This window comes from Triturus cristatus, chromosome 3_1 (genome assembly GCF_964204655.1).
Source record: "Triturus cristatus chromosome 3_1, aTriCri1.1, whole genome shotgun sequence".
Taxonomy (NCBI): domain Eukaryota; kingdom Metazoa; phylum Chordata; class Amphibia; order Caudata; family Salamandridae; genus Triturus; species Triturus cristatus.
In genome coordinates, this window is record NC_140583.1 from 767,655,948 (window position 1) to 767,678,437 (window position 22,490).

The 22,490-nt window shown below is 43.8% G+C and overlaps 1 long non-coding RNA gene across 1 annotated transcript in view; it reads left to right on the forward strand.

The window, feature by feature from the left end:
• The window catches only part of LOC146860976 (uncharacterized), a 266,970-nt gene that overhangs the window by 39,945 nt on the left and 204,535 nt on the right, over positions 1-22,490 (forward strand). Inside the window, exon 3 of the long non-coding RNA XR_014979225.1 lies at positions 8,538-8,590. This is a non-coding gene — a long non-coding RNA (uncharacterized LOC146860976). The remainder of the gene's footprint in view (positions 1-8,537; positions 8,591-22,490) is intronic.

A 22,490-nucleotide genomic window follows, 5' to 3' on the forward strand; every position in this document is an offset into this window, starting at 1 on the left:
TTTTTATATTATTCACTTTAATGCCATATATTTTATTATTTTCAGAAGATAGCTTACTGGTATTTCCGCATTTATGAAGCGATAATAAATGTTGCTATGCACCTGTCAAATTGTAATTGTATTTATGAAGCGCTTACTACCCCTGACAAGGGGTTGACGCGCTTTTCGGTGAGGAACATGCTACTTCAGAACCCAAAAGAATTAGTGGATTGAAAATGAGAATGGAGGGATAGAAGAGGGAAGAGTCTAGAAAGTGATTATTGAGAGGTCATAGTAGTAGGAGGAGGTTTGGAATGAGTAAAACAGAGAGGGAGGAGGAAAGAGTCTCTAGATATGGATTAGGGAGATCGTAGTAGCAAAATGTGGTGTCAAGTGAGTCTAAGGAGACATACATGAGAGAAGAATTTAGAAAGGGTTGTTTGGGAGCTCATAGTAGTAAAACCAGGGTTGGGGTGATAAAAGGAGGGATGGGAAAGCACGAGTATAGAAAGGTTTGTTTTGGAGATAATAGTAGCAGAATGAGGTTTGGTAGTAGTCAGAGAGTGGAGGTAGAGATATATTGATAGGGTGAAACATAGGGTAGTGCATTGGAGAGACTCAAATGGGTTTTTAATTATTTTTTTTAAATAGGAGTAAATTAATAAATATATAGATATATAAGTAAATGGAAGGTTTACATGTGTAAGGAAGGCAATGTATCCATATTTAATTTGTATTTGGGGCCTCACACGTATGGCAGCAGGTGTCTCCCACGTAAACGGGCATTAGCACACCAGCACTCTCCTCCCGCCCGCCCACCTCTCGCAACAGGAACCTGATCGGGTAGTGAGCGGCAGAGGTCGACACAGCATGGAAATCTCGTCATGAAGGCCCAGGCTCTAAATTGAGACCGATGCAGTCCGGGTACACTCTCAGCTGTTCTACTTTGTGCAACCTTTTAATGTGAGGCCAAGCACTGTGATATTGAAGTGTCGCGTTGTGGCGAGAGTGGCAAAAAGTGGCACCAGAGGCAAAACAATCTACTCCAGGCTGGCCGATTATGAACAAGCCCGAAGGAGGTGGGACTGACAGACACCCAAGTTGAAATCAGCAGACCAGGAGCTTTGTGCAACATACAACTTGGGAGCCAGCAGCGCAACATGGGCGTGATTGGTCAGTCAGGCTCTCAACTCTCCCTGCCCTGTCCAACCTGGAGCAAGATGAGTTTTTGCCACAATGAGGAGTCGAGGTGGTGAGAATTCCCCTTGTGACAGCGGGCGGGGGGTTTGTGTGTCCTGCAGAGCTGGAGAAGCCCTTTGGTGGCTCAGGAGTAAATCACAAAAACGCCCCGGTGTCTAGCCTTTAGGCCACTATAGCCGTTCTTACCTTCCATTGTTAACATAACTGGATGGGAAAAAAATAAGATAATGGAAGTGGTAATATAGAGAAAAGGCTGGAAAAAGCTGGAACAGTTAGCACTCTACAATGGTCAATGTGGTCAATGTGGCTTCTTAGTATGTAGAATGCGCACTAAGCAGAGCAAAGCAGTGAAAATTAAACACAAAATGCCAAACCAGTCTACTCCCTCGCCAGCTCTCAGAATGAAGCATAATGAGTGGAGAAAAGCACTGCACAGAATAGAGTTAACAGCGAATGCCCTGATTGAGGCGGAAAGGCAAGCTAATGTAGATAGCATTCTGGACACTGAAAGTCATCGGAGACAGAAAGTACTGGTAATGCTTCCGCGCCACAGATGCTTGATATAGCCTCGAATATAGAACACGAAGCCAATGGACAAGATACTCAAAACATAAACACAGATCTGATGGAAAGTAGCAACTCTGTTTGCTTCAAACAATATCCACTTTTTCAAAAGCAGCAGAAATCCACTCATGAGTCTTCAGCTCAGTCTCCATCACATACCGCTGCACTGGCTTTAGGTCAGACCTGGTCTCAGTCCTCAATACAAATGCCAATAACTGCTCAGTCCGGACTGGTAATAAGTGCTTCTAACAGCTTATCCCTGTCTCAGGATATCACTCCATCAAGCCAATCATCAAGGGAGAAAAGTGGAAGAAGTACAGAGATGGTGAATAGAGCATTTACGAAGGGTAACCTATTGAAACAACTACCGAGGACCGAGACAGAAAATAGAGAGATACAGACATGCTAGTTACTATATCAGGAGAGATCAGAGATTTGAAAACATCACAAGCACATGAGATTGCTACGCTACATGAAAGGCTCTCTAATATGGAAGAAAATGTGTCCAACACACCAAAAAGAATAAATGAAGCTGAAAATCGTATCTCAGAATTGGAAGATAAACTACTATTATCTATCAAGAGCTAACTGTAATGGAAAAAAGTAAGAATCAGGTGGATCTTAAGCTGCAGGAATTGGAGAATTTTAATGGACTCTCCAATTTTCAACTGTGGGTATACCAGAAGGAAGCGAAGACGACAAGTCCCAAAATGGACTGAAATACTTCTAAAGAAAGTTATGCCAGAATTGGAAGGGGACTTAACAATCACAAGGGCCCACAGCATCCCGGTGCAGAAGCAGTCAAACTCAAGATTCCCCCGTACAATACCACTGAACTTTGCCTACTACCGAATTAAGGAGCGAATATTAAGTACTGCAATTGCCAGAAGAACTTTCTCTACCACAGAAATACTATAATTTATGATATTCTCGGACATGTCAGCAGTAACAGCACTTTTGAGTTTGTCAAAATGATTTATTTATTTAAGGGGAGGGGGGCCCAGGCTTCAATAGCTCAACAATCCAGGCTCAAAGTACTAGTTAAGGATCAATTCTTATTCTCAGATATCCAGGAGGGCCAATCAGTGTTAATGAAACTGTCCAATGAAAATATTTAAGAGGTCGAAGACTGAAAATGGACACTTAAAGCTGATGTAGTTAAATTGGTCAGATATAAAGAAGTTAAATTGAGGGTTGGAGGAGGGACGTCAGGAACGGGGAAAGGTGGAGCATTGAAGGGATGCACTATAGTGGCATCCAGGTACAATTGGGGGGAAGAGGGAACCGTGGGCAATCCATCTTCTGGGGAGGGCATGGGGTGGTTGGTGTTATGGGGGTGATGCAAAACTAAAAAGGAGAGTTTAAAATGAAGTGCTTAGATAGTTATCGGGACGAAACAACGTTAGAAAAATAGGGCAAAGTAATGGTAGATTGCATAGAGTTGAAGACAGAAGGTCAAGAATAATATGGGAAGTTGCACTTTATCAAAAACAATGAGAAGCACTGAAATATTTCAAAACTGCACTTTAGATTACTTAATGCACCCTAGAACTCATTGTGCTATCTAAGCTCTCTTTAAGAGTAATATGGAGTTACAAAGTTGTATAATGCACATGACACTTCTGGATAAAACTATTTTGACTGCAACAGCACTTGGGGGGAGGAAAAAGAGAGAAAAGAAGGGAAAAGTATGGAAACGTCTCAAAATTGCACATTAGAACACTCGATGCACTTTAGATTACATCATAATATATAGGCCCTTAGTATAGATGCCAAGGAGCCACAATACTGCACAATGCACATGACACTTTCTGGGACAGAATTATCTTGATTACAATAGCAATAGCACTAGTGACTTTATTTCTCTATATATACATAGAAAACAATGACATGTAAAGAAGCTCTAAGAGTAATTTCTTTAAATATTAATGGACTTAACTATAGGTGGAAAACTCAGGCAGTAGAAAGTTGGTTAAGGGGTCACACCCAGTTTTTATACTTCTGCAGGAAACCCACTTCAAGAATACGAACAGCCTGAGAAAAATCTTTCAACCTTTCAACAGTGGGCTGGGGGTAGGGATACGTTGGCAAGCATACACCATTTCAGATAAAGGCTATACAGACAGACTCTGGGGGAAGATGGGAATTTATTAATGGGAGACTGAATTAATCAAACTTAACTATAGCGACAATTTATGCACCAATTTTAGATAACCCTCTCCCTTTGCTAGAACTAAAGCAGGCTTTAACTAACATCCCAGGGCAAGTCATTTTGGGTGGCGATTTTAATTTCCTTCAAGATCCATTATTAGACTCATCTGCCACAGCTCGTAGACCCAATCAGCCATAATAGCTCTAGCCAATTGTAAAAGGGAACTGATCAATCTATGGAGCTTTCACCACCCTAAGAAACGGAAATTTTCATGCCTCTTGGCAAAATATAATACTGCTTCCAGAATTGGTTATTTTTCAGTATCACATGGGTTGAAACTGATCACTCGTGAATATATATTGGGAACGCCATTTCGGATCACGCACTGGTTAAAATGGGAGTGGTAGGATTCGGGGTCGAAAGAGCACCCAGATGATGGTATTTTAATAAAGTTAATTTGGAGAATGAAGAATGGTGTGCAGGGGTATCTTATGAGATTAAAAACTTCTTTATGATTAATACTGGCACTGGGAAGCTGTTAAGGCCACGCTTCGGGGGTTTATCACAACCAAAGAAATCCAGCACCAGACAGAGAAAAATCGTAAAAGATGTGATCTGGAAGGTAGACTGGAGCAAGCTAGTGGAACATATCTACAAATGAAAGATTTAGCTGCAAAGCAAGCATTCACACAAGCTAAATCAGATATGCAGGAATACTATTATATACAGGGCAATATTGTCAACACTGCCTATCTTCAGAGGGTGTATGAAGAAAGCGAAAATACGGGAAGACTACTGGTGTGGAAGGCCAACGATCGACAAGTTAAAAATAGGATCTTATCCCCGATAGACACTGAATCAAAAGTGCAGGTAACTATACAGAGATTGGGAATGCCTTTTTAAAACATTATGAGAAGATATACCAATCTGATCAGCAGAGTGCGGCTGTTCGTCTTATGACATTTTTAGACAAACTCCCTATTCCATTTCTATTTAATGAATAAAGTCAAATGAGGGTATCCACATTTTCCCTTGAGGAAATAGAAAGTGTAGTAAATTCAGTCACCAATGGTAAATCAGCTGGCAAAGATGACCTATCAGCAGAATTATATAAGAAAGTTGCCCCAAAATTAAACCCACAATTATTAAAGCTTGCCAGCTACATTTAAAAAGGTGGAGAACTTCCGACATCGTTTCACACTGCCATGGTAGTCAGCATTTTAAAGAAAGATAATAACAAGGAAAACATTAATTCTTATAGGCCTATAAGCCTATCAAAATATAGATTATAAAATCTCTACAAAACTTTTTGCCAATAGGCTAAATAAGATCATAGACTCAATTATTCACTGAGACCAATGTGGGTTTATGGTAGGCAGACAGCTTTTTACAAATGCACATTTTTTAATAGAAGCTATGGACTACATGACCCAGAATACAATACCCGCACAGGTGGTATTTTTTTTTAGATGCTGAGAAAGCTTTCGATTTGGTGTCAAGGGAAAGCCTCTTTTTAATTCTTGACAGATTTGGGTTCCGGAAATGTTTTATACAAATAGTAACTCCTTTGTATAAGGATGCCTCGGTGCAAATAATTATTCATTCCAGAAAGGTACAAAGTAGGAGAGTAATTAGAGGCACCCACCAGGGGTTTCCCCTCTCTCCAATATTCTTTGCCCAGTTTATAGAACCACTGGTAATAGCCATCAGGCAAAAAGCTTTAATATCAGCACCACAGTATGGTATGTATAATATAAAATATCTAGGCATATTTGTCACTGAAAATGTGAATGATCTATACACAGTACCTCCCGTCCCTCCCTCGCCTTCCTTCTGCACAAAGTGAGGCCCCGTCTCCCTCTAGACCTACTCCCAGCCCATAAAAACTCCGCCCGCCCCCACCTCCACCTGTTCTATTTTGTCTCCCTAGGTGAGGTTTACCTTTGGTGTTCCTCCCTGTGGCGGTGCCGGGGAGTCTTCGGTCTGGTTCTCTTCGACGGCGGAGCCCTCTGCAGTGTTCTCCCGGTGATGCAACCTCTCCTTGTTGCCCTGGTGGTCGGGGAGCTGAGCGGTTGCTCAGGAAGCAGCGACTGTGTGTGGCAGTCCTCCTGCAGCTGGGCCTGTGTGTCCGGGTCAGGGTGGCAAGGCAGCCTCTATGCCTCTGCCTGTACATGTCGAGGAGACCTGGTAGGACAGGTTTGTGCCCGGTATTTTATTTCTTTTTTGGCAAATTTTGTTTTTTCCCGGTTTTAGGGTTCTTTTCATGGCAGTTTTTTGTTGGTTGTCGCTGGATTGGTGCTCGACCTCACAGGAGGGTGCTGAAGAGTGACTCCTCCATTCTTCAACAACTGTGGGTCGCAAGAGGTTATTCAAGAGGAACAACCTGGTGTCTTCTTCTTCCTCTTTGTCTCCTGATGGTTCTCCGGTTCCCCTGAAGCGCCCTAGAAGCCAGGGCCTTACAGGGGGTGGGGTGCCTCTCATGTCTAAAGAGGAGGTACAGAGCATGATTGAGGCTGCTGTGACTAGACCTATTCAGGCTCGTACAGTGCCTTCTAGTCCGTCTTGTCCTCGTACATTGGTTCCTGTGGGCAATTTATCCCCATCGGATGGTGAGGTTCCTTCTACTTCCTCAGGCGGTAAGTATGTCTCCAAGGAGGAGATGTGGGACGTTCTGGCTCATGTGCGAGACAATTTGGGGTTCCCTCCATTTCAGCTGGGTGAGGCCTGTGGGACACTAAACCCCCTCGGTTGTGCATGCCCTTTCAGTGCCCGGTAAAAGAGATGATGCTAAGGGAATGGCGTGAGGTGGACAAATTGCAGGCCCCTCGCTTTCTCCAGAAACTTTACCTATTGGAGGGGGATGACCCCTTGCCTCACACAGTGAAATTGGATTCTATCCTAACCACACTGATTGGCAAAATGGCTATTCAGTCTGAGAATTGTACCCCGACTGATGCTATGGATAAAAAGGTGGACTCTGGCCAAAGAAGGCTTTTGCTGCTGAGAACTTAGCACTGAGGGCTAGCCTTTTCTATGCTTATTCTGCGCATTCTTTGGTGCAGTATTTTGAGAAATTGGCAGCGGCTGTGCAGGATGGCTGGGAGTGCTCTGACCTTCTAGCCGCAATGGAAATGCAGGTTAAGCTGTTTGCTGACATTTCATCTGACATTTTTAAACCTTCATCTGCAATGTCAACTGGGGCCTTGGTGGCGGCGCGTTGTTCCCTTTGGCTCCAACACTGGAAGGCTGATCCTGGGGAAATGGCAGCTTTGTTAAAGTTGCCATTTAATGGCCAGGCACTTTTGGGGGCCAATTGCCTACCATGATCTCTAAAGCTTTCAAAGAACGGAAGCATGCATTGCCCTATAAAGGGGGTTGAGCTCCATCTAGTAAGCCTTGGAATAGGGACCCTTAGTCATCCCGAAGCGTAAGTCTCATCAGTCTTTCCGGCAGCAACGTTTTCAGCCCCGTTTTTCTCTGAAATACGCTGCCTCCACGCCTAAGGGCTCTGCCAAGATGGGTCCCTGACAACTACTATCTGGACAATTCACTGCCGGTTCGAGGTTGGCTCTGGCATTTTCTTCCAAGGTGGCAGCAGGACGTTTCGGATGGCTGGGTCCTGAGCACTGTGGATCATGGTTACGTGATCAACATTTGGCAGGTTCCTCTTGATACTGGGGTTTGGCTGACTCCGGTGCCTGTCTCGGGTCCGCACAGAGTGGATCTGCTGGACGGGGTGTCCAGTTTGCTTGCCAAACGGGCCATCTGCAGGGTTCCAGTCGCTGAAATCGGCACCAGAGCCTATTCCATTCTGTTCCTGGTGCAGAAGGTGTCAGGCGGTTTCCGGACTGTTCTGTATCTCAAATGGGTCAACTCCTGGGTTTGGATGGTTCACTTCCGTATGTTGACTCTTTAGGTGATTATTTCTCTGGCTCAGCTGGGTGAGTTTTTGGTCTCCGTGGATCTTGAGGACGCCTATTTCCACGTCCCTGTTGCTGCTTCTTCGCAGCATTTCATGAGGGTCGCTGTGTAGGGACGCCCATTTTCAATTTTGCGTTCTTCCCTTTGGCCTCAAGTCCTCACCCAGGGTCTTCACGAAGGTCCTGGCGCCCCTCATAGCTCTCCTTCATCCAGAAGGGGTGTTCATTTATACTTCTTTGGACAACCTCTTACTGCATGCTGCCGAGGAGTATCTTTTGCTCGCTCAGGTCTGGAGGGCCTTGGAGGTTTATCAAGGACACTGCTTTTTGGTGAAGTAGGGAAAATCTTTTTTGGCCCCCTCTCTCGACATAGTGTTCATCGGGGATTGTTTTCAGACTTTGATCGGACATGTATAATACTCTGTATTGTAATTTCATAATTTGAAGGTATGTACAACAAACAGACATTTTAATATATGTTAAACATTATAGTTTTTGGTTTTTGATAATATAATATTTAATATATGTTGTACAATATTGTGAAATTTTTTATTCTTTGGATTTTTTTTACAATAAATAAATATATACATTTGATTATTGGGATTTTTTAAATTATTTCTCCATTCTTGTCTATGGGAATTCAGTCTTTTTTGCATTTTTATCATGAGGCTATTTTTTTCCTTCCTTTTTCTCACTTTTATGTCTATCTGTTTTGTTTTTAGGTCATTTTGCAAGACGGAACCTCGAGGTTGGGAGCTGTGTTTCGTCAGTTAAGGTAAGTTTACTTTAATTTACTTTTTGGGTGGTGGTTTTAGGGTAGGGGTGAGGTAGTAGTAGTGTAGTTATATTTGTTAGTGTGTTAATTGTTCGTTTTTGGTGTAGTTAGGTGTTGCTTTGGTAGTTTAATGTTTGATGTGTTTGATGTAGTGTTGAAGAGAAGTTGAGTGTTCTGTAGTGCTAGTTACGTGTTGTTTAATTATGTTAAGTTGTATTTAATGTTGATATTAATGCATATGGGTATGTACAAGTTATTGTGGTAGGGTGTTCTATTTTTTCTTTACAGTTTTCCCGTATCGTGACGACGCGTTTCTTTTTTAAAAAAGGAAAATGTATTTTGTTTCTTTTTGTACTTTTCCTTTTATTTTTCCTGTTTGTTGGAGCATTTGTTTTTTTAAAGCTAATTTTCAGGTTTTTTAGGGTTTCATTATTGAGAGGATTGCGTCGTTGGAGCCTTTTTTCGACAGTTGTATTTTAGCACTTTTTGGGCTTTCTTTTCCAATGGATTCGTTTTTCGAATGATCTACTATGGATTTGTTTGTTTTCGAGGACCTTCTGCTGCAACATAACTGTAAGTTATTTTTTATTATTACGGGTGGGAAATGTTTTTGGTTACATTTGGTTAGTTTGTTTGTTTGTTTTTTATTTTAATGATTATATTATATCATACATTTATATGTATGTTTTTAATTTTTAAATAACATAATTATAATTATTAATTTTAAAAAAGAGTAGAATTATGTTGTTTAAATATTTTGTGATTTAAAATGCCTTTGATGTTTAGTATTGTTGTTTGTTTAAAGTATAGATTTAGCAATCATTTCTAGGTATTCTAGCCATTTGGGTGCCGATCACGATCCGGTAAAAAAATTCCCCGTACGACTCGTATCCGGTCTTTTTACCGTACGAATCGCACAAGTGCCGTACAAACTGGCAATTACGATTCGCATGGTAAAAAGTCCATACGAATCGCATTGGGAAGTATTCCCCACACGTCCTCGGGTCGGAAAATGTGTCCGACACGTCCACGGACGATTTACCGTACAAATGTGAAAAGTTAAGTCCGACCGAGGAATTACGATCCATCCCGTGCGTCCGATGTTACAACCGTATGGAAAAAACACCGTCCGCACCGAACTCTCATAGCAACCATGGAGACATGTGCCCGCATACGCGCCGACCCTCCCCCAGCCCCCGTACGTTCGAGTCGTACCCCCCCAGCCCCCGTACGTTCGAGTCGTACCCCCCCAGCCCCCGTAAGTTCGAGTTGTACCCCCCCAGCCCCCGTACGTTCGAGTCGTACCCCCCCAGCCCCCGTACATTCGAGTCGTACCCCCCCAGCCCCCGTACGTTCGAGTCGTACCCCCCCGTGTATGTACAACCGTGTACGTGTCGAACCCCCCGTGTATGTACACCCTTGTACGTGTCGAACCCCCCGTGTATGTACACCCGTGTACGTGTCGAACCCCCCGTGTATGTACACCCGTGTACATGTCGAACCCCCCGTGTATGAACACCAGTTTACATGTCGAACCCCCCGTGTATGTACACCCGTGTACGTTCGAGTCGTACCCCCCGTGTATGTACACCCGTGTACGTGTCGAACCCCCCGTGTATGTACACCCTTGTATGTGTCGAACCCCCGTGTATGTACACCCGTGTACGTGTCAAACCCCCCCGTGTATGTACACCTGTGTACGTGTCGAACCCCCCGTGTATGTACACCCGTGTACGTTCGAGTCGTACACCCACCCGTGTATGTACGGTGCGTAACCCCAGCACACCGTACATACACGGGTGGGGGTACGACTCGAACGTACACGGGTGTACATACACGGGGGGTTCAACACGTACACGGGTGTACATACACGGGGGGTTCGACACGCACACGGGTGTACATACACGGGGGGTTCGACATGTACAAGGGTGTACATACACGGGGGTTCGACACGTATACGGGTGTACATACACGGGGGGTTCGACACGTACAAGGGTGTACATACACGGGGGGTTCGACACGTACACGGGTGTACATACACGGGGGGGTACGACTCGAACGTACGGGGGCTGGGGGGGTCGGCGCGTATGTACGGGGGCTGGGGGGGTCGGCACGTACGTACGGGGGCTGGGGGGGGTACGGCGCGTACCGGGCCACCTACTCTGGTCGTTTTGCGACGTACTTCGCTTTTCCGGCACTTTTTTGGTGCCGTGAAAATATTGCTGTCCGGACTGCTGTCGGTTCGAATCGTGGTTCCTGGGTCGTGAAACGCTGCCTGACAGCGTCCCGACGTCACGTCGCAGCATTCCCGGAGCACATTCGTATGTATATTTTCGTCGGTCGGTGTTTTTTACGATTCGTATGGAAATGGTGTTTCCGTGCGAATCGTAATTCCATGTTTGTGAAGTTTTACGACCGGGTACGAGTCGGACGGAGAAAACGCTCCGACCGACAGTTCGTACCCGGTTTTTGCCGGATCGTAATCGGCACCTTGGTGTTTAGAAATCATCGAGTTTTGTGTTGTAGGTATTCATACATTGTTTTTGTTTGCTTACTGAGTTTAGGGCCTATTTTAGTTAGTGATTGCTCTAGCTGTAGTTCTTGATAGCTCTGTTATTTTTTGACAGCTTCTATTAGTTTGTCTAAGGTTGGTTGTCCTCTTCCTATTGTGGCTTGGAAGGCATTGTGCCATCCTTCCACCGCGTTATTAGCTTTAGCCTTTTGAGCTAGGGTGCTATCATAGACGTTCCACCAGGGGATTTGGAACTTTGGTTGCCTATGGTGCCCTGACCTGTGTAACCTAAGTGTCTTCAAATAGTCTAGGAAGGAAGTTCGTTTTGTTTTGTTTGCTTTGTAGAAAGGGCTTGCAAAAAGTATGTTTTAGTGGTTGGCTACTTCAGTTGTTGGTACATAGGCTAGGGCTATTAATTTTTTGATTTGATAGGCAATGTTGCTATTGGTGGCATATTCTATACTTAGAGTAGATTTTTTTTAGGTTTTTCCAGATGCTTTGGTTAAAGTGATGAACCTTGTATTGCAGTGCATAGGTATATTTTTTTAAATTGAGTGAATCATTGCTTGTTCAAAGTCAATGATTGTTTTTTTGTGGGAAGTAGTTGTAGGTGTGTTGTTTTATTATTGTAAGGAGCTCGATTTAGGTGGTATTTTGCTTATTTGGGAGTAGTGCGTATATGAAGGGGATGTTAGTGTCTTCATATTCAACGTGGATGGTATAGAGTTGGTAAAAAGGTTTGGGGCAAACTTTGAATGTACCATCCATCATCCACGTTTCACAGTTTTTTAATTTTTGTATGTTGTTACTGGTGGCAAAGATAATACTTTGTTTTTCATGACTGTTATTGTCATGAAGAATGAATTTCTCATCTTTGTGGGTGACAGTGTATTACGGTAAGATTTCTATCCCTGCAAAAGTTTGGGGGTGGGTGGTGTTTGAGTAGTAGCTCTTTTAGTTCTGGCTATTAATCATTTTAGAGTGGGAATGGATGGTAGTTGTCCTGTGACATGTTCAGGAAACCTAGTTAATATGTTTTTTAGTATTTGGGTACTGGTTTGTTGGGAGCTGGTGCTTGCTTCTCTGGTTGTTTGTAGAACATCTCTGACCTTGATTTCTGTCACATTGGGGGGATGGTTGTGTTCCCTGACATTAACTACATATGTTTCTTCTGTTCTGGGTCTCCCATAGCAAGAATTGGAGTAGTATTTACTACATTTCCAATGGGTTTTGTTTCCTGTTATTTTTTCCTGCGTATAAGTATAGCCCATGTAGCACAGAGGCATTTTTCCCTTTTGCGATGTTTTTATGTTTAAATGTTATTTTCGGTATAGCTTATATGTATTTTTTCGATGTTCGTGTTGTTGATAATATTTATATCAATGTTTTTGTTGTGTTATATTTTATTTTATTGTTGTCGATTTTTTTGTGTTCTATATTTTTGTTGTCGACATTTTTGTCATCAAATTTATTTTTACATATTTTTTTATCATTGTTTGTGTTATTTCTGTTTTGTGTACTGGGTGTCGATATTTTTGTATACGATATTGTTGATTCTATATTTTTGTAGTTCGATGTTATAGAAGTCGATGATGTTTCAGTGATCCATCTGTGGATCTTATGCTTGGGGGTACTGAGTTCCATAGTTTGGCTACTTGAACAGAGAAGGATGTGCCACCTGTAGTGTTTTTATTGTATTGTGGGATTTTGAGGTGAGGTGCCAATCTGGAGTGGAGGTTTCTTTGTTGAATGTATGTGGTGATTTAATTCCTGATGGAAAGCGGTCCTGTGCCATGTATTGCTTTGTGGGTGATACAAAGCCGCTTGAATGTGGATTTTCTGTCAACTGCTACAATGTAGGGCCTTGAAGGCAGGGTAGATGTGGGCTTGTGTTTTACATGTTGTTGAAGTGTGGCAGCAGAGTTCAGAATCTGTTCTAGTCTTTTCATATTTGATAAGGATGATATGTGGTAGAGGCCATTGCCGTAATCAAGTTTAGACAGTACAAGAGTAATAGTAAGCTGGACAATGTGTGGAAACCCCAGGAGGAGGAGAAGTGTCACAGAATGTTCATAGTAATGAAGCTTGATCTTGCTAATGTGTCCACTTGGGCATTCACTGACATCTTGGAGTCCATGGTAATTCCAAGGTTTCCTACTTCCTTATATTCTCATTTCAGAAGAGTTCAATTTGAGATGGCTACTTGTCATCTACTGATCAATGGCTTATAGTATCATGTGAACTGAAATTAGGTGATCAATATAGTTAATTACTTCATATAGATGTTGAAAAGCATGGGTGAGATGATAGAGCCTTGAGGGATCCCTGCTTTTGTGAAGTACGGTTTAAAGGCGAAAGGTGAATAATGGAAGACATTTGTTCTGTTTTGAAGGCAGAATGTGATCCAGTCGAGAGCAGTCCCCTCTATCTAGGCTTTGTAGAGTCTTTGTATTAGAGTATCATGATCAACTGTGTCAAAGGCAGCTAAGAAGTCTAAGATAAGTAGTGCAGCAACCCTGTTCTGGTCTACTGTGTTTTTAAGGTCATCCCAGATGGTGATGAGGGCAGATTCTGTGCCTCTTCCTGGATGGAATTCTGTGTAGAAGTTGGAAAGTATGAAGTTATCTTCAATCAATTGTGACATCTGGGTGAATGCTGCTCTCAGTTTACAGAGGAGAGGTCCAATTGTAATTGGTCTGTAGTTGTTGGGGTCAAACGGGTCCAGGTTTGTTTTCTTTATTAATGGGCTTATTTTGGTCTTCTAGAAAGATTCCTGTAGTTAAAGAATTATTGATGATTCTTCTTACTGATGCAGCAGCAGAGGTAGGTAGAATGTTCTTGAATATTTGTGGTGGACAAGGGTCAGAAGGGCTGTCGGCAGGCCTACTTGCTTTGACCAGATCAATAAACTCACTTTGTGATATGGTTTTTTGGAAATGGGTTGGCGCTGGTGGTTTGCCTTTTTTCTAAATAGAAGACCAACGTGTGTGCCTTGGTTGTGTAATGATTTGCCTGTTTGTCAGTGAATTCTTGAGATGAGTTCCTTCTATGCATTTAGGTTTATGAAATTTGATGAGAGATTTATAACATTCTTTACTTGCACATTTAGCATTTTGAATTTTGTCTGAATAATACCCTTTTTTGCTTTTTGTATTGCTTACTTGTATAATCTGTTAAGATTTGGTAAGTCAAGTTTGTATTGATTGCTGTTTGTTTTGAGCCTAGTGTGTTGCAGTTTTCTATTTGTGTTTTATCTCTTTTAATTCTGTATTCCTCCAAGGTGCCTGTTTTCTTTTGTCCTGTTTTGTTGCTCTGAGTAGTATTAGGATATCATAAGATTCCTGTAGCCACTCATATAGTTTTGGAATGGAATGGAATTTATTGTGCCTAGATCTGTGTTGGAAATTAGTTGTGTTGCTAACTATTCAAAATTGAGTTTGTTCCATGGTCGATAGGTGGATGCATGTAAGTTGGTTTTAGGTGTGTTACTTTGTGGTGTTTTATGTTGTAAAACTAGCAAATGGTGGTCTTACCATGGGACTGGAGTTCTCGTTTGAAAGGTAACTAGTTCTGGATTTTGAAAAATGACATCTAGGATGAGCCCAGCAATGTGTGCGGTTTTGCAGATGATCTGATGTGGGTTCAGTGTTTCTAGGCCAGTGATGATGATTTTCGCATAGGGCATATTGGGTTTGTCAAACCAAATGTTTAGGTCACAAAGAATGCACAGGTGGGAGTGAAGTGTTATCAGCTTAGAAACAGCATCTAGAAATGCATCTGGGAATGTTGCATTGCTAGGTGGAGGTCTGTAAAGGAGAAGGAAATTACAGGAAGAAGTTGGTGTAGGGCTGCATCTGGTGAAGAGGGTTTCTCAACCTTGTACGGAAACGTTGTCAGCTTTAGTTAGATTTAGTGTTTGCTTGATTATAACAGTTAGTCCACCTCCTCTTTTAGCTATACGATTTTGTGTGATAGTTTGATAGACTAGAGGAATGGCTTCATGCAACATCGGAGCCATGTTATCTCCCAACCATGATTCAGTTATGAAGAGTAAGGGATCGATTGCAAGTTTGGCAGTCCAATTTGACCATCAAACCTGTAGTGGTGGTGCGGCTACCACCACACTGGCAGTTGGACCACTTTATTCCGAGTTGGGCGGTAAGACCGCCATAGGACCGCTGCTACCGCCAGGGATCTCTGCGATCCCTGGCGGTCTTGCTGCAGTCTGAGGCCCGCAATATGCTAGCGGTGCTGCTGTGGATCCACCTAGCATATTACAAGTTTCCTCTCTACCACTGTTTTCATGGCAGTTAGCCCACCATGAAAAGTGTGGCAGTGTGGAAACTAAGGGGGACCTGCATGGACCCCTGTTGCATCAAGGCCATCAGATGCATGCAGGGCTGTGCATGTTGTGCCCACCTGTATGCATGTACCCACAGTTCCTGCATAGCGTGGACTTAAAAGTTGTTGTGTTGGTGTACTTGTGTTAGATGTGGGGAAAGTTGTGGAATTATAAAAATAATAAATTTAAAATAAAATTAAAATTGTACCATAGGAGTGAGAAGTCATTAGTTAGAATACTAACCTATAGTGCCTACTAAAAGCAAAGACTGATTTTGGCAGATGGCATTTCCAATCCTTATGCAAAGTGGTTTATAGTATAGTTGACATGGATTGCCTAGGCTTGACGGAGCTCATTGGGAAGAAGATTCATGAAACTGGCCCCAGCCTTGACCCATTCTTACCAGATGATAATGTAAATATCTCATGAGTGCATACTGCAATCATGGTAAGTCCAAAAAACCAAAAGGACAAAAGGAGAGAGTAAAGAGGTAATGCTCAAAGGAGCAATGGCGGTGGATAGGTCGTCCTCTAGTCAATATATAAGAAACACTAAGATCCACCCTCGGACTGATGTACAACGTGTCCTCCCAGACTAAGTGTGTTTCCTACAGTGGTGGAAAGCACACAGCTTTGTTTAAATACCCCTCAAACACCAAAAGGACCCTTGGTTTCATCATTCATCATAGGGGTCTTCCAGCCCCGCTGCAGGACGGTGCGTGCTATGACCTATGGCTACGCGGGAGCACTGTTTATGGAAAACAAGACTATGTGTAGTGTAGGAATGTGAGTGTAAGGGTCAGGAGTGAGTGAAAGAGTTAATCAAAAAATACCTGGCTCTATAGACTAAAAACTTTAATATTCCTTATAAGCTTGTATTGTTAAAAGTGGGGAATAGGTTGAAGGAACATTGCTATGATGAGCAGTCTCTCCTATGTCTATATCAACATTTTTCAAAGCCCTCCCCTGGCTTCTTCATCAGGACTAGGCCTGGGCGGCAAATTCCGTTCCGCTCGTGGAATTTGCGGAATTTCGGTAATTTCGCGTTCCGCTGAGAACGCAAAATTGCCCAAAATGCTGCTTTCCGCGATTTCGCGACATTTTTTCTTGTTCGCGTTCTCAAAATGCGTGCTCTCAAGATATTTCTCCCCGAGCACGCAAATAGCAACTGTGAACAGGAAAAAAGCATCGCGAACAAGCAATTCCGCGTGTTCGCGGAATTTCTGCGTGTTTGCGGAGATTTTTTACCGTTTCGCGGAGATTTGCGTAACGCGATTACGCAAATTCCGCCCACCCCTAATCAGGACCAGAACGATCCCTTCTACACTCATGATATAATACAAAGAAATATTAAAAAATGTGTATGTACATGTAGTCACTACTACATGGTGAGCATGCCAAATTAAACATGCAAAATATACAGTACCCCAATAGGTGTACTACCTTATGAAAATCTGGAAGAGAAAAACACAGAATTTAAAATCATGACATACACATCACCCATCATGATAGGTGATGACCTGTAAGGAAGGTGATATATTGTGATATATTTTCCTTATCCTTATCAGTGATGGTTAGCCGGTGCCCTGTCCTGCTGGTAGAAAAAAATAGACAATACAGAGACAAACATACACTGAACATAAATCACACACTCTATGTCAAAGGGCCGGTAAATGCGAGTCCAAGTCGATTAATGTGGCCAGTGGTAATCTGCATTATTCAGATAACTTATTGTGCCATGGGAGAGAAAACATTTTTTGATAATGAGGTAATGCACGTACTTGCTTTCAGAGGAGATAATATCCCATGAGCCTTAAGACGGGTGGGAAGGGTGCCTATAGTCACACACTCATAGCACAATAACTTATCTGAATAATGCGGATTACCACTGGCCACATTAATCAACTTGGACTCGCATTTACCGGCCCTTTGACATAGAATGTGTGATTTATGTTCAGTGTAGGTTTGTCTCTGTATTGTCTATTCTTTTCTACTAGCAGGACACGGCACCGGCTTAGCATCACTGATAAGGAAAAGAAAAATATATCACAATATATCACCTTCCTTACAGGTCACCACCTATCACGATGGATAATGTATATGTCATGCTTTTAAATGCGGTGTTTTTCTCTTCCAGATTTTCATAAAGTAGTATACCTATTGGGGTATTGTCTATTGTGCATGTTTATTTCGGCATGTAGTAGTAGTGACTTTATGTACATACACATTTTTTGATATTTCTATGTATTATATTGTGAGTGTAAAAGGGATCGTTCTGTTCCTGATGAAGATGCCAGGGGAGGGCTTCAAAACATGTTGACATAGACATAGGAGGGACTGCTCATCATAACAATGTACCTCCAACCTATTTCCCACTTTTAACAATAACATCTCATAATGAATATTAAAGTTTTTTAGTCCATAGAGCCAGCTATTTTTAATTAACTCTTTCACTCACTCCTGACCCTTCCACTCACGTTCCTACACCACACATAGTCTTGTTTTCCATAAACAGTGCTCCCGCGTAGCCGTAGGTCATAGCACGCCCCGTCCCGCAGCGGGGCGGGAAGACCCCTATGATGAAGCATGACATCAAGGGTCCTATTGGTGTGTGGGGGGTATTTAAACAAAGCTGTGTGCTTTCCACCACTGTAAAAAACACACTTAGTCTTGGAGGATACGTTGTACATCAGTCTGAGGGCGGTCATTGTAAGACCTTTGATTGATTCATTAACAATGCTGACTAAGGGCCTTATTTAGACGTCCTCATTATGGAGATCCATTTACCCGATTTCGAGTTGGCTGTTTTCTGGATAAAATTCCATCGCACCTCTACCACCTCCCTCCGTTTTTGCTTCCTCCTTCAATGGAGAAAGGCAACAAATTCGGCAGATTAAGTAACATCAGACAGATCTCTGCCTACTGTATTTAGACTTCTCTTTTCATTTATGTAACTCTGGCGGTCCTACCTCCTCACCTGAGATGGCGGAAATGATCTATAAAAGGGCCCAAGTCACGATAAAATCCCCCTAGTGACCAGAGGCGTAACACAGGCCCCTGCAGCCCCCGCGTTGCTGGGGTGGCCCCCTGCGCTCCAAGGGCCCCCTTAGAGAAGCCTGCAGTGCAAGCACTACAGATCCATCCGTCAGCTAAAAGGCTATGCGCATTGCCAATGTTCCTTGCACCAGCACCTCACCGTGGCCTCTTCATATTGGTGCGGGCCAGTGGATGTCCCCGCGTCCGCGGCTGCGCGGACGTCACCCTTAGGGTGAGGCTGACTCTCCCCCTTCGTTGAGACGCTTTACGTGGTGGTGGCAGCGGAGGCGGGAAGATGGATGCGACCCCTGAGGGTTTTCGGATCAAATGTCCGGGTTGATTTGGTGTGTCACCCTCCTACGGTCAATAGAAGCAGTATCCTTTGTAAGTGGATATTAAGCTTAACCTCATTTGCACTGCGTGCAGACAGTCTGTCCTTGTGTACAATTAATTTTTAACAACTTGGTGTTTTAATAAAGGCGCACCTCTTCTGGATACACTTTTGTATGTTAAATATGAACATCCAAGGTATACTTATTTACGTCAAGTGCTATGTGTAAGTTTGCCGTTTCCTTTGTAGGGGCAACGCTGTAGAGGTCTAGTGGGAACAGACATTGTTCTCGAAGCTTCTTGTGATGTTGTTTTCCAAAATGCACCTAAATCAGCCAATTTTCACTGTGTTGTCTAAATGCCGAATGCGGGCTTGTAGTTTCCACATTTTTTCTTTGTAATCTGCGCAAAATGTACATTGAGGTGTAATTACATTTAAAACACAATAAACCCTAATATTGAACAGTTTTCCTATTCTATGGACCTGTTCTTTTGGGCCATCACCCTCCCACCCCTGGAAAAATATTAGGCTACAGCATATGCTCAAATTAAAGAATGTTTTCAAATTTTGTGGAGGGGATTATCATTGAAGTATTGTGTTTGTAAATGTTTTAACTACAACTGAGGAGATTGTGCAAGTAACCAACGTGTGTGGGCTAAGGGCTGCTTCACAATAAACAGACGTCCGTACATGTTTTCACTGCATGGCTGACTTCCTACACATGCAACTGTTGTTTTTATTATACGTCCCAGCGTCAACCTGAAGTGAAATAAAGTTAAACCTGAAGAGAAAACACAGAAACTGCTGCCAACATCGACCATGCTCAAATATAAAACTATAAAAATGTAGATGAAAATACAGAGAAATAGTTCTCAGCTTCACATTGCTGAGACAGTGCACGGTGTCCCTGAACAGAGGTCAGTTATAGAAAAACACATATTAATGCCTGCATGTGCTTCTCAATAGAACAGAGCTTCAAGGCACGTTAAGGAGAGGTTAGACTCAGGCAGCACTAGGCCTGCTTCACCCCATACTGCCTGCGTTCGAGGATCCTATTTTGATCCCCTTTATTTGCTCAAGTGTTCATGTGCTCACTTAAAATAGCCCCATGAGTCCATGCACGGCAGGCATTGCAGGCTTTAAAAGGGGCAGACAGAGTGGACGTGGGCTTCAGTAACTTAGACTATATTGAAGGGCCTCGAGTTTGGGAATGTGTTATAGGCTACCAATGCAGCGCCGCCTCCCTCAAGACAGAGTGAGCAGTGTGGTCTTTAGTTTTTGGGGGCTAAGACTTTGTTGTACATGTGTATTGTATATTAGGGGCCATAGAGTTGTGGTACACAGTCTGTTCTCGCTTTCTATATTGTCACCTGACTTCACGGCCAAATCAGGGGAGAGCGGGAATGTGATATCATTGGGGGAGGTGATGCTGGCGAGATCGTAGGCGGCTGTTGGGACTATCGCCTGCTGCTCGTGGACCCTTGTATTACGAACTAAATAAAGTTAATCTTTCTAAGCCTATCTGCTTCCACCGCATCCTTGCCACTACAAATGGCGACGAGGGTTTAAAGTGTTGCGGGCCCGCGAGCACCTCTACAATGTCCTGAGACGACGCGAGGCCATCGGCTGACTGAGCGGCGTGCGTGTGAGCCGCATCTGAAGCGTGCTGCGGACGCGGCGCGCTACGTGCCTAATCCTGAGTTGAGGGTGAAGTTGATGTCCCGACCCGCCCTGGTTGATTACCGGCAGCGTTGCCTGTCGCTCCAGCTGTTCCGGCCTTGTGAGGCCCCACTGCCTGCCCACGTGCACGTCTCTGATAAGGCGATTCTGCTGGGAGCTTCTTTACTCCCGTGTCCCTCCTCGGTCCACGTCGACGTGCAGAGCCAGGTACCACTGCCTCGGGGTCCGCCTGGCGATCTCTCTAGGCGGGAGCTGCGCGGGTGGTGCACGTGGAGGTCCAGGTATGCCCTATCCATGTTGATGTCTCGCCTGTTGGTGTTGGAGCCCTGACTTAGACATTCCTCTGCTTGTGGCAGGCCTGTCCCCCTTCGAGAGGGTTGCTCCACCACCTGGTTTTGTGGCACGTCAAGAGTGGTGCATTGTTTGATCTGCTGTCGCCTGTGCTCCGGCGGTGTGGGTGCGTTCTACTTTTACCATGGCACAGAGTGACAATATCTGTGTGCCGCCCCTCTTCCTCGAAGCCCCCAGCAAGCCATGCATGAAGTGGAAGAGCTGGTTGCGGGCGTTCGAGAACTATATTGTTTCCATTGATGGCAAGAAGTATGATGCGGAACGCAAAAAGGCACTTTTGTTCGGACTACTGGGGAAAGCTGGCCAGGAGGTTTTCGACAGTTTACCTGAGTACGAGAATCCACCTGGGGTGTTCAGTCCACTTAATGAGTACCAGGAGGCAGTGAAACGGCTTGAGCTGCAGTTTTCTGAAGAAAGTAACATTATGGTGGAGCGACACAAGTTCGCTTTGCGAAAGCAGGAAGAAGGAGAGACTATCGAAGAATATATTGCATGTTTGCGCGTCCTGGCCCAAGACTGTGAATTTGCGGACATGACTGATACATACATTAAGGACCAAGTGGTGTTTTACTGCCATTCTAAAAAAGTGCAGGAAAGGTTGTTGGCATGTGGGAACCCCACGCTTAAGGACGTGGTGTCCATTGCGAAGGCCATCGAGAGGTCATTGGTGTCCACGAGGGAGCTTGCGAGTACTGGCCATACATCGAATGTGTTTTACGTTCAAGACAAGAATAAGACTGAGCATAAGCCTCGTGACAGGGCGGCGAGTGTTAGGGGGGTGAGCAGTAAACCGCTCGCTGGCTATAGATGTGGTGCGCTGGATCATCTGGCGGACAGCAAGACGTGCCCTGCGCTCAGTAAAAAGTGTACCAAATGTAATAAAGTGGGTCATTATGCTGTTGTGTGTAAAACAAGGAAGCCTGGGGGCACTGTGAGAGTGTGTTCTGTGAGCGACGGTGACTTGGAATCGTGTGCGGACATTGTGCTATCTATTGATGTGGCGGATGGCCGCGTGAAGGGGCCCATAGGATCTGTTATGATTGGGGCCGTGGAGTTGCCGTTTACTGCTGATTCAGGCTCCCCCATTACCTTAATATCCGATACAACGTTTGCTGTGAAATGGCGCGATGTACAGTTGACTGAAACCGATGTGAATCCGAAAGCTTTTGGGGAGCAGGACATCGTGATGAAAGGCTATTTTTTGTGATACTCTCACCTTCAAAGGAAGGACGACCGATACTAAAATTTATGTGGCTGAGAAAGGGAGAAGCCTAGTGGGGTGGAAGGATCTAGCGAAATTGGGTGTGATCCTAGTCCCAGGGGCTGCGGATCCCATAGTCTTGCGCGCTGATTGGGTCAACTATATTCAGCCAGAAGGTGAGCAGGTTGGTTTATCTGAGGTCATTGACAAGTTCAGCGCAGTCTTCAAGAATGAAGTTGGATGTGTGAGAGGCTTTGTGCACGACATACAGTTGAAGGAAGGGGCGATACCAGTGAAACATAAGGTTAGGACAGTGCCTCTCTCAGTTAGGGTTGAGCTGAAAGCTGTGCTAGACAAGCTAATACTGGAAGGGGTGATAGAAGAAGCGGGTGCATCAGAGTGGGTGTCCGCAATTGTAGTATCCAAAAAGAAGAAGACAGGAGACATC